Raw genomic sequence first — 9,229 nt, forward strand, 5'->3', positions numbered from 1 at the left:
ACAAAACTTGCAAGTGTAAGGTATGTGAAAGGGCTCTTAATCACAGTACAGCGCTTGCTCAGTACAAGAGAATTTATAGAGAAAGAGAGCCCTATACGTTTAAAGAATGTATCAAAGCATCGACTTGCTCAGCATCTTCTAAACACAGTAGATACTATGACACTGATAGACCCTATAAATTTAAAGAGTGCGGAAAAACTTTTAGTGAAAGGTTACAACTTGTTAAGCATCAGAGAATTTATACTGAAGAAAAGACCTGTAAATGTAAGAAGAGTGGCAAAGCCTTAAAAAATTTTCAACACTTACTCAACACCAAAAATTTATTCTGCAGAGAAGACCTACCAATGTGAAGAATGCAATGCACTCAAGAGCTTTACTCAACATCACAGTGTTCATACAAGAGATATGATATGCAAATGCAAAGAATTTAACAAAACTTCTTATAAAAGCTCCAATCTTATTTGCCACCAGTGGAAACACCCTGCAGAGATTCCCCACATATGTAAACAATTTTGCAAAGCTTTTAGTCAAAAACTACGCCTTAAAAATCACCAGAGAATTCATACTGGAGAGAAGCCCTACAAATGTAAAGTGTGTGGCAAGAGTTTGAGCCACAAATTGTCACTTACTCAGCACCAGGGAATCCACACTGGAGAGAAGCCTTACAAATGTAAATAGTGTAGCATAGCTTTTAGTAGCAACTCCCAGCTTGATCATCACCAAAGGATTCATCCTGGATAGAAGCCCTACAAATGTAAAGTGTGTGGCAAGAGTTTTAATCAAAAATCATCACTTACTCAGAACCAGCGAATCCACACTGGAGAGAAGCCCTACAACTGTAAAGAATGTGGCAAAGCTTTTAATAGCATCTCACAGTGTAATTGGCACAAAAGTATTCATACTGGAGAGAAGCCCTATGAATCTAAAGTGTGTGGCAAGAATTTCAGTAAAAAATCATCACTTACTCAGCACCAGCGAGTCCACACTGGAGAGAAGCCCTACAAATGTAAAGAATGTGGCAAAAGTTTAATCAAAAAATATTACTTACTCAGCACCAGAGGATCCACACTGGAGAGAAGCCCTACAACTGTAAAGAATGCGGCAAGAGTTTTCATCACAAATCATCACTTACTTAGCACCAGAGAATTCACACTGGAGAGAAGCCCTATAAATTTAGAGAATGTAACAAAGATTTTTTAAAAAAATCAACACTTGCTCGACACCAGAGAACCCATACTAGAGGGAAGTCCTATAAATGTGAAGAATGGCAAAGCTTTTAAAATTGAAGATCACATCTTACTAAACATTATAAATTTTATTCTGGAGAGAACTTCTACAAGTGAAAATATTGCTTCAGTGTCTTTAAGGATGAATCAACCCTTATTTCACAGTAGTTCAACACTATTTAACACCAGAGATATGATAGCACAGAAATTATACAAGTGTAAAATAGGTGTCAGAGTCTCCAATAGTTATTCACACCCTACTCAGAACCTTAGAATTCATACGAGTGAGAGGACATGTGGAAAAATTTTTGCAAAGCTTTTGGCCATTGATCAAACATTTTTAAAACACTAGAGGATTTATAGCATATAGAAACCTAAAGAATGTGTCCAAGACTGTATTCAAATTTCAGACATTTTTCAATTTCTGATCCCATACCTGTAGCAAATGTAGAGTAGCATTTGTCCAAAGTATGTACCTTAGATAATAGCAAAATATTTACAAAACACCTTGACAAATATAACAACTGTAAGTGTCTTATGTATAGCCCATCCCTTTAAGTATTTGGGACCTAGGAGGGAAAAAATCATTTAAATGTAGAAAATGGGCAATTGCTTTTCATATTTGCTGAAAAATTTCTTAAAAATTTAGCTGATATTGTAGAAATATATTGATTCTTATACTTATTGGATTATATGATAGATAGCATGTATCCTGGTCTCCCAGACCCCTCTGCAACCCAGTAATTATAAGATACTAGAAACTAACACTGACCCTCCTCAGATCTTAAAGCTCCAAGAGCCCATGACACCACAGAGAGAGAAACACAATTTTGATTGAAATAAACCCCTAGACCCTAATCTACAAGTCCTATTCAAAAAGTAAAAACACAATATTCTCTTCATATGTGAGCCCTTTGGGTCAAAAAAACACCACCCACAAACATTTCATATAACATTATTAGGGAAAATAAATATTGAAGTGTCATGATAAATTCTGGGAGAATAATATTCACAATATTTTTTTATTCCAAAGGGTAAATCTATAGGTTTCATGGTTCTTTTACTCTATGTTGTTTTACACAGAAAACTGGCTTCAGTTTACATATGAGAGTTTTAACTATAAGGCCTGGAGGGAAGATTCAGTACTAGAGGTTTAAGGAAAATACTGAAGATCTTCCCTTTCAATGTGTCTGCATGATGTCTGCATATCCTTTATGAAACAGCTAACGAATGCTGATTTCTCATTGCATCTGGCTCGGTGGCTCACTCATTGGAACCCCAATTTACTTAGTCATCTCAAGGCTATCAGTCCCTCCTTCTAGGATCTCACCTGTTCTTGGAAGGATATAGTGTTTTTCATGGGATCACTAGGTCATGCAAGCTGTTAGAACAAAGAAAGCTTCATTCTGACTTGTATTTATTCAGTTCCACTTTAAACACAAGTTAGAACAAGACTTCAGACTCTCACCTGTGCAGTGGGTGCTCTGCCCAGCACTTCACAGTCAGGACCCTGAAAATCTGTTTAGGAAAACTGGAACACTGAACCTATGTACTTGGGAGTCCCAGTCTGGCGATACAGTTGCCTCTGTCTGTTACTTTTGCTTTCTCTCTTGTTTTCATAATATTACTCAAAGAAACACTGTATTGTGTGAAGAGATTGTCTCTCTTATCTATCGGATCTGACCTGCCAAGTTGAGCAGCTGCCCACATACTTAATGTAACAATCACATGTATGTGTTATCTAATCGGTAACTATAATATCTTTCAACTGCATGATTTTTTTGTTGCATAGGGGAGGAAATTGAGAATGCTTGCTTTGAGTGCACACAGCACTATTAATAGTATTCATAACACTGCTATGTAATATTTCCTCTCTGCTCAACTTGTTAGTATTTATCTTGTGCTGCTTTGTAAAACAAATAGAAAAGAGTTGCAAACCAAAATTTTGATAATAGATAGTTGCACAGACTGACTTGGGCAACTCGATTTATTAATGTTTGTTATTTTGTATGGGCTCAAGGCACTATTTTATACTTTTATTTAACCTTAATGACATTAGCATTTATTGAAGAGTTTTTAACTCACAATCCTTCTCTGTATACAAATTTTCTCTTATCATTTTTAAAATTTCTTACTCTTTTTACATATACATGACAGTAGAGCAAATTTTGACATCTTATTCATGGAGTAAAACTTATTTTAGTTAGCATTCCATTCTTGAGGTGTACATGGTGTGGACCTTCACTGGTGGTGTATTTTATATATAAACACAGAAAAGTTGTGTCTCATTCATTCTAAAGTCATTTCTATTCCTATTTCCCTTTTCTTCACTTCATTCCAACTTTGTCTAACCCACTGAATTTCTATTCTCTCCCCTTACCTTGTTGAGTGGTTTAGCATCCATATATATTATATATTATATGTAATGTCTGATTCATTCTACTATCCTTCCTATCCCCTATCCCTTCCCTTCCTTTCACTCCTCTCTGTTTAGTCTAAAGTAACTATTCTTCCCCATCCCCTATTGTGAATTATCATCCACTTTATCAGAGAAAACATTTGGCCTTTGTGAGTGTGTGTGTTGGCTTATTTTACTTAGCATGATATTCTACAACTCCATCCATTTACCTCCAAATGCCATAGTTTTATTCATCTTTAAATTTAAGTTATATATATATATATATATATATATATATTCCCCCTACCAATCAAATATATATATATATACACACACATATACATACATACATACCTATACATACACACAATTACATTTTATTTATCCATTCATCTGTTGATTGGTTGGTTCTATGGTTTAGCTGTTGTGAATTGTGCTGCTGTAAACCTTGGTATGGCTGTGTCTCTGTAAGTATTCTGTTTTTAAGTTCTTTGGGTGTAGTCCGAGGAGAGGGATAGCTGGGTAAAATGGTTGTTCTATTCTGGTTTGGCAAGGAGTCTCAATACTGCTTTCCATGGTGGTTACACAAATTTGCAGTCAGTCTCATGAGCAATGTGTGAGTGTTTTTTTCCACCACATCCTCACCAACATTTATTGTTGCTTGTATTATTGATGATTGCCATTCTGCCTGAAGTGAGATAAAATCTTAAAGTAATTTTGATTTACATCTTCCTAATTGCTAGATGGATAGAATGTTTTTTCATATATTTGTTAATGAATTATATTTCTTCTGTGAAGTGTTGTTCAGTTACTTAGCCCATTTGTTAATTGGGTTATTGTTGTTATTGTTGTGTTAAGTTTTGAGTTCTTTATATACCCTAGAGATTTATGCTTTATCTGAGGTATGTGTGGTAAAGATTTGTATAAAATCTGTAGGTTCTCTCTTCACATTATTGTATTGATGGCTGAGTAATATGCCAATGTGAATATATAACATACTTTTTAGTGGATATGTTAAATTGCTTATCTACACCACTGATTTTTTTCTGTGTATTGTTAAATATACTGCTATTCAACTTGAACTTATATGAAACAAGAAAGAACCACAAAAGAATAAAGACGCTAGGTGTGGGGGCACATCCCTACAATTCCAATGGCTTGGGAGGCTGAGGCAGGAAATTCATGAGTTAAACTCAGCCTCAGCAAATTATTAGGGACCTATAAAAGTCAGTGAGACCTCATTTCTAAATTAAGTAATTTTAAAAAGACTGGGGAAGTGGCTCTTTAGTTGAGTGACACCGGGACCAATCCCTAGATAAAAAATAAATAAATAAATAAACAAACTAGAAAACTATGTCCTGACCTGATTTTATCAATTGAAAAGAAAGCATAAAAATCATGCTTCTACTTAACGTTTGTTAATATAAATAATATATGCTATTCTCTTTGAATTTTTTCACAAAGTAAAATAATTTGAGAGCATTCAGTAGATTACATAACATGTTGTGTGAACAATGAAATAAAACATTAGTGTGTGTGATGGTGCATGACTGTAATTCCAGTGTCTCTGATGGTGAGTTTGAAGCCAGCCTCAACAACTTAGCAAAGCACTAAGCAACTCAGTGAGATCCTGTTTGTAACTAAAATATAAAAAGATCTGGGATGTTTCAGAGGGGTCGAGTGCCCCTGGGCTCAGTCCCCAGAACCAAAAACAAAGATGAAAAAGAAATAAAGCATTAGGCTGCTGAAAATTGTATTTTAAGTGTTTCAAATATTGGTCCAATACTCCCAACTTCACTTCATTCATCAATTTATAATTGAAATCTCTAGTTATTTGTTTGTGAGAGAAAAGAGACAAATATAGTGATCGTCCTGAACTCTGCCATTTATTTGCTAGTTTCTGCCATAAGCTAGGCAAGGAGTTCTGCCCATTGTGATCCTCAGAGCACTACAGACTCAGTCCTTTCTCTTCATGCAAGGATGCACCTTGAGGAGTGGATGTGGCTTGACCGCTAAAGTGGGGAAGAGGTAAAAGGGAAGTAATGGCGTGGTTGTGTGGGTGGGGTGTGATAATGAAGTTTAGCTATTGTGAATTGTGCTGCTATAAACATTGGTGTGGCTGTGTTTTTGTACTATGCCATTTTTAAGTCCTTTAGGTACAGACCAAGAAGAGGAATACCTGGGTCAAATGGTGGTTCCAGTCCCACATTTCCAAGGAATCAGTTTAGCTACTGTGAATTGTGCTGCTATAAACTGTGGAGCCAACCCAGATGCCCTTCAGTGAATGAATGGATAAAAAATATGTGGCATATATACACAATGGAATTTTACTCAGTCATAATAAAATTATGACATAGATGGTGTTGGAGCAGTGAAGTTAGCCAATCCCCCCAAAACAAATGCCAAATGTTTTCTCTGACATAAAGAGGCTGACTCATAGAGGGGTAGGGAGGGGGAGCATTGGAGGAATAGAAAAACTCCTGATAGGGCAGAGGGGTTGGAGGTTAAGGGAGGAGGCAGGGGATTAGCAGTGATGGTGAAAGGTGATGGACATCATCATCTATAGTACATGTATGAAGACACGAATTGGTGCCAACATACTTTATATACAGAGATATGAAAAAATGTGCTGTATACGTGTAATAAGAATTGTAATGCATCCCACTGTCATTTTTAAATCAATAAAAAAATAAAATGCACTTCAGGCTTCATGGAGATCAAGGATGAATCTTTTCAACCACTCACCCAGACATTGAATTGCATTGATGTTCTAGTGCTCAGCTGTAGGAAGAGCAGGACTATATATGAATTTCAATACAGACCCACTGGGATATTCTTGGGTGAAATACAAGAGGCAGAAGATCTATGGTAAGAAAGGTTCAGAAAATTTTCGAGACAAAAGAAAGTTATCATGAAAGCAATAAAAATTCTCTCAAGCTCAGCAGGTAGTACTTGTGGTGTCAAAGGTCAATCCCAGCCTAATTCTTCCTAGGATAGCATAGACACTCACTTCATGCATGGGGAATACTGCTCATCAGCAATTTAAGAAATACTTACCCAAATTTAATATCCTACACAATGTACTTTGTTTGCAATGCACATTTTCAATAAAAGTTGCACAATTTTTTACTTCAATATACTTTAATTTCTTTTGCATTATTGATGATTTTTAGAGTCAGCTGGGTAATTTTTACAAAATGACTTTTGGATTTTGGCTTAATTACATTGAATCTGCAGACCCACTGTGGAATATTGTGGTATTAACAAAATCAAACTTTTAATCATTGAATATTAGCAGTTTTCCCATTTTGTTTCCATGATCTTTTTTGCATTTTACTTTCACCTTTACTTTTTACTTTGCAGTGAACAGTTCTTTTGTTAATACTTTCACTTAGATTATTTTTCCTATATTTGTGAATTGATTTTTGCCTCAGTTTTAACACTGATCATTGCTACTGTATATAATTTAAATGATTTAATTTAACCCATGAATTATTGAACTAATTCTTTGGTTTCATTAGCTCATGGAAATTGCTTAGAAACATTACAGAAATAATAGTATCATCTGAATATGCGATTTGATTTTTGATGTGTAAAATCCCATTTAATTTTCTCAAACCATATTTAGAAGTCAGAAAAGCATACACTTTTTTCTTTTTCTAAAAATAAATTGAGAAGCACTTCAGTTCCCACAATTAAGTATTAAAACAGTCCATAGCTGCCCTTAAGTGGATTGAAAAAAATTTTCCTCCAGTCGTAATTGGCCATAGGTTATACAGTAATTTGGTAAGTGATTTGCCAAAAGCTTTTCTCTATCAAAATGATTTTTGGAAACTTTTCATATGACAATGTCACTCTTTGTCATGAAGTCCAATCATTCTTTTTGTTGTTGTTCTCAGTTTGCTAGGGGTTTTGAATATTTTGGTCAACATCTATAAAAAGATGGTCTTCAATTTCTATTCTCATGCTGTGTTATCTGGTATTTCTGGCCTTACAGAAAGAATTAGTCTATTTTCTTCTTCTACATTTAGATGTGATCATGAATTATTGTTACTGATTCATTATTACATGTTTTGTAAAAATCACCTATGAAGGCACCTTTTTAAAAATGTGATTACTGTTTGGTTTTTTGGTCAATTTTTAGAGCTGGGTTTTTGCCAGGTTGGCCTCAAATTCCTTAGCCTAAATCATCCTCCTGCTGTGGCCTCAAGGTAGTCAAGACTAGTGGCATGTGCTCCCATATTAGCTCAACTGCAAGTATTTTTATGAGCAGCTGTAAAGTTAAATGTTGATGTGTAGGTCTATTTTATATCTCTTCACATCTAAGTCTACTAATGTATTCTATTGATTTCTGAAGTAATTTTCAAAGTTGATGATTATCTAGCAATTTATCTATATTTTGTTGTTTTCCAGGCTCAAGACTTTCTTGGCAATTAAGATGGAATAATGAGGAAGCATAATGTGGGAAAATGAGAACCTGGCATTTTGCTAATTGATCTCAAGATGCCCTGTGAAGGATGGAGAGTGTGCACCCATAATTCTGTGGGACAAATGAAGCAGAAAAGCTAAATTATCATTTTATGTAGCCTAATACATGATCTTGAGTAACTTTCATATGTCTTTAAACACTTGTTTAATTTTTAAGGCAGAATCTAAGTATTTTACCATATTTAAAATAGGTTATGAGGGTTTTTTATTAAATTTTGGTGAGTTGTGTAAGTTTCATATATTTTGGATGTTGAGCTTTTATCAGACATGAGGCTAGCAATGATTTTTTTAACCCACAGTCTACTTTTACATTTCATTGATTGATTACTTTGTTGTATAAAAGCATTTTTAGCTTTATATAGTCTAAAATCATTGCCAACACCAATGGCAAAAAAAATAATTTCTCATTTTCTTCTGGAATTTTTATGCTTTCAGGTTATATCACAATGAGATATAACCACATGCTTGTGGTCTCAATCCTCAAAATGTTGGTAGGTAACACATACTGCAGAGGATATGCAGAAAAGGAAACACTTTGGACATCCTTGCCAGGAATATAAATTTGAATAGACATTAAAAAAAACTAAGGGGGTTTTTCAAAAAATTAGAACTAGAGATGGCATATGACCCAGACATTGAGAATATGCCTGTATTTTTAGGGTTCTTCAGAAAAATAGAATACATAAAACATGTACGTGTTATACAGAGGGGAGCTTATTATATTTACTCACAGAATCATGGGAGGAATAGTCACCAAATGTTTGCCTACAGGATGGCAACACTGGGAAACTGGTAACAGCTCAGTCCAAGAAGCTGGAAGCTTTACAATATGAAGAAGCAAAATTTGAAGGCCAGCCTTAGTAGTTTGGTTACATTCTTTCTTAAAACTAAAGAAGAAAATGATGGTGAATCTCTCTCACTGATAAGGCAATCCTGGGTCCAAACCCCAGAAACAAAAGAATATTATCCAACACTATGGACAACCTGGAGGATTTTAGGCTAAGTGAGATGATCCAGATGCAGAAATACATTGCATACTTTATGTTCAGAGCCTGGAAGAAAATAGAGTGGATGCGTCAGGAGAGCCTGGTGGTTATCAGGGAACTTCATCAATAAT

The 9,229-nt window shown here is 35.0% G+C and overlaps 1 pseudogene; it reads left to right on the top strand.

Annotated features, from left to right (window-relative positions):
- Positions 1-405: 405 nt before the first annotated feature.
- On the top strand, positions 406-1,280 carry LOC144365705 (uncharacterized; annotated as a pseudogene).
- Positions 1,281-9,229: the final 7,949 nt, after the last annotated feature.

This window comes from Ictidomys tridecemlineatus, chromosome 7 (assembly GCF_052094955.1).
Source record: "Ictidomys tridecemlineatus isolate mIctTri1 chromosome 7, mIctTri1.hap1, whole genome shotgun sequence".
Lineage (NCBI taxonomy): Eukaryota > Metazoa > Chordata > Mammalia > Rodentia > Sciuridae > Ictidomys > Ictidomys tridecemlineatus.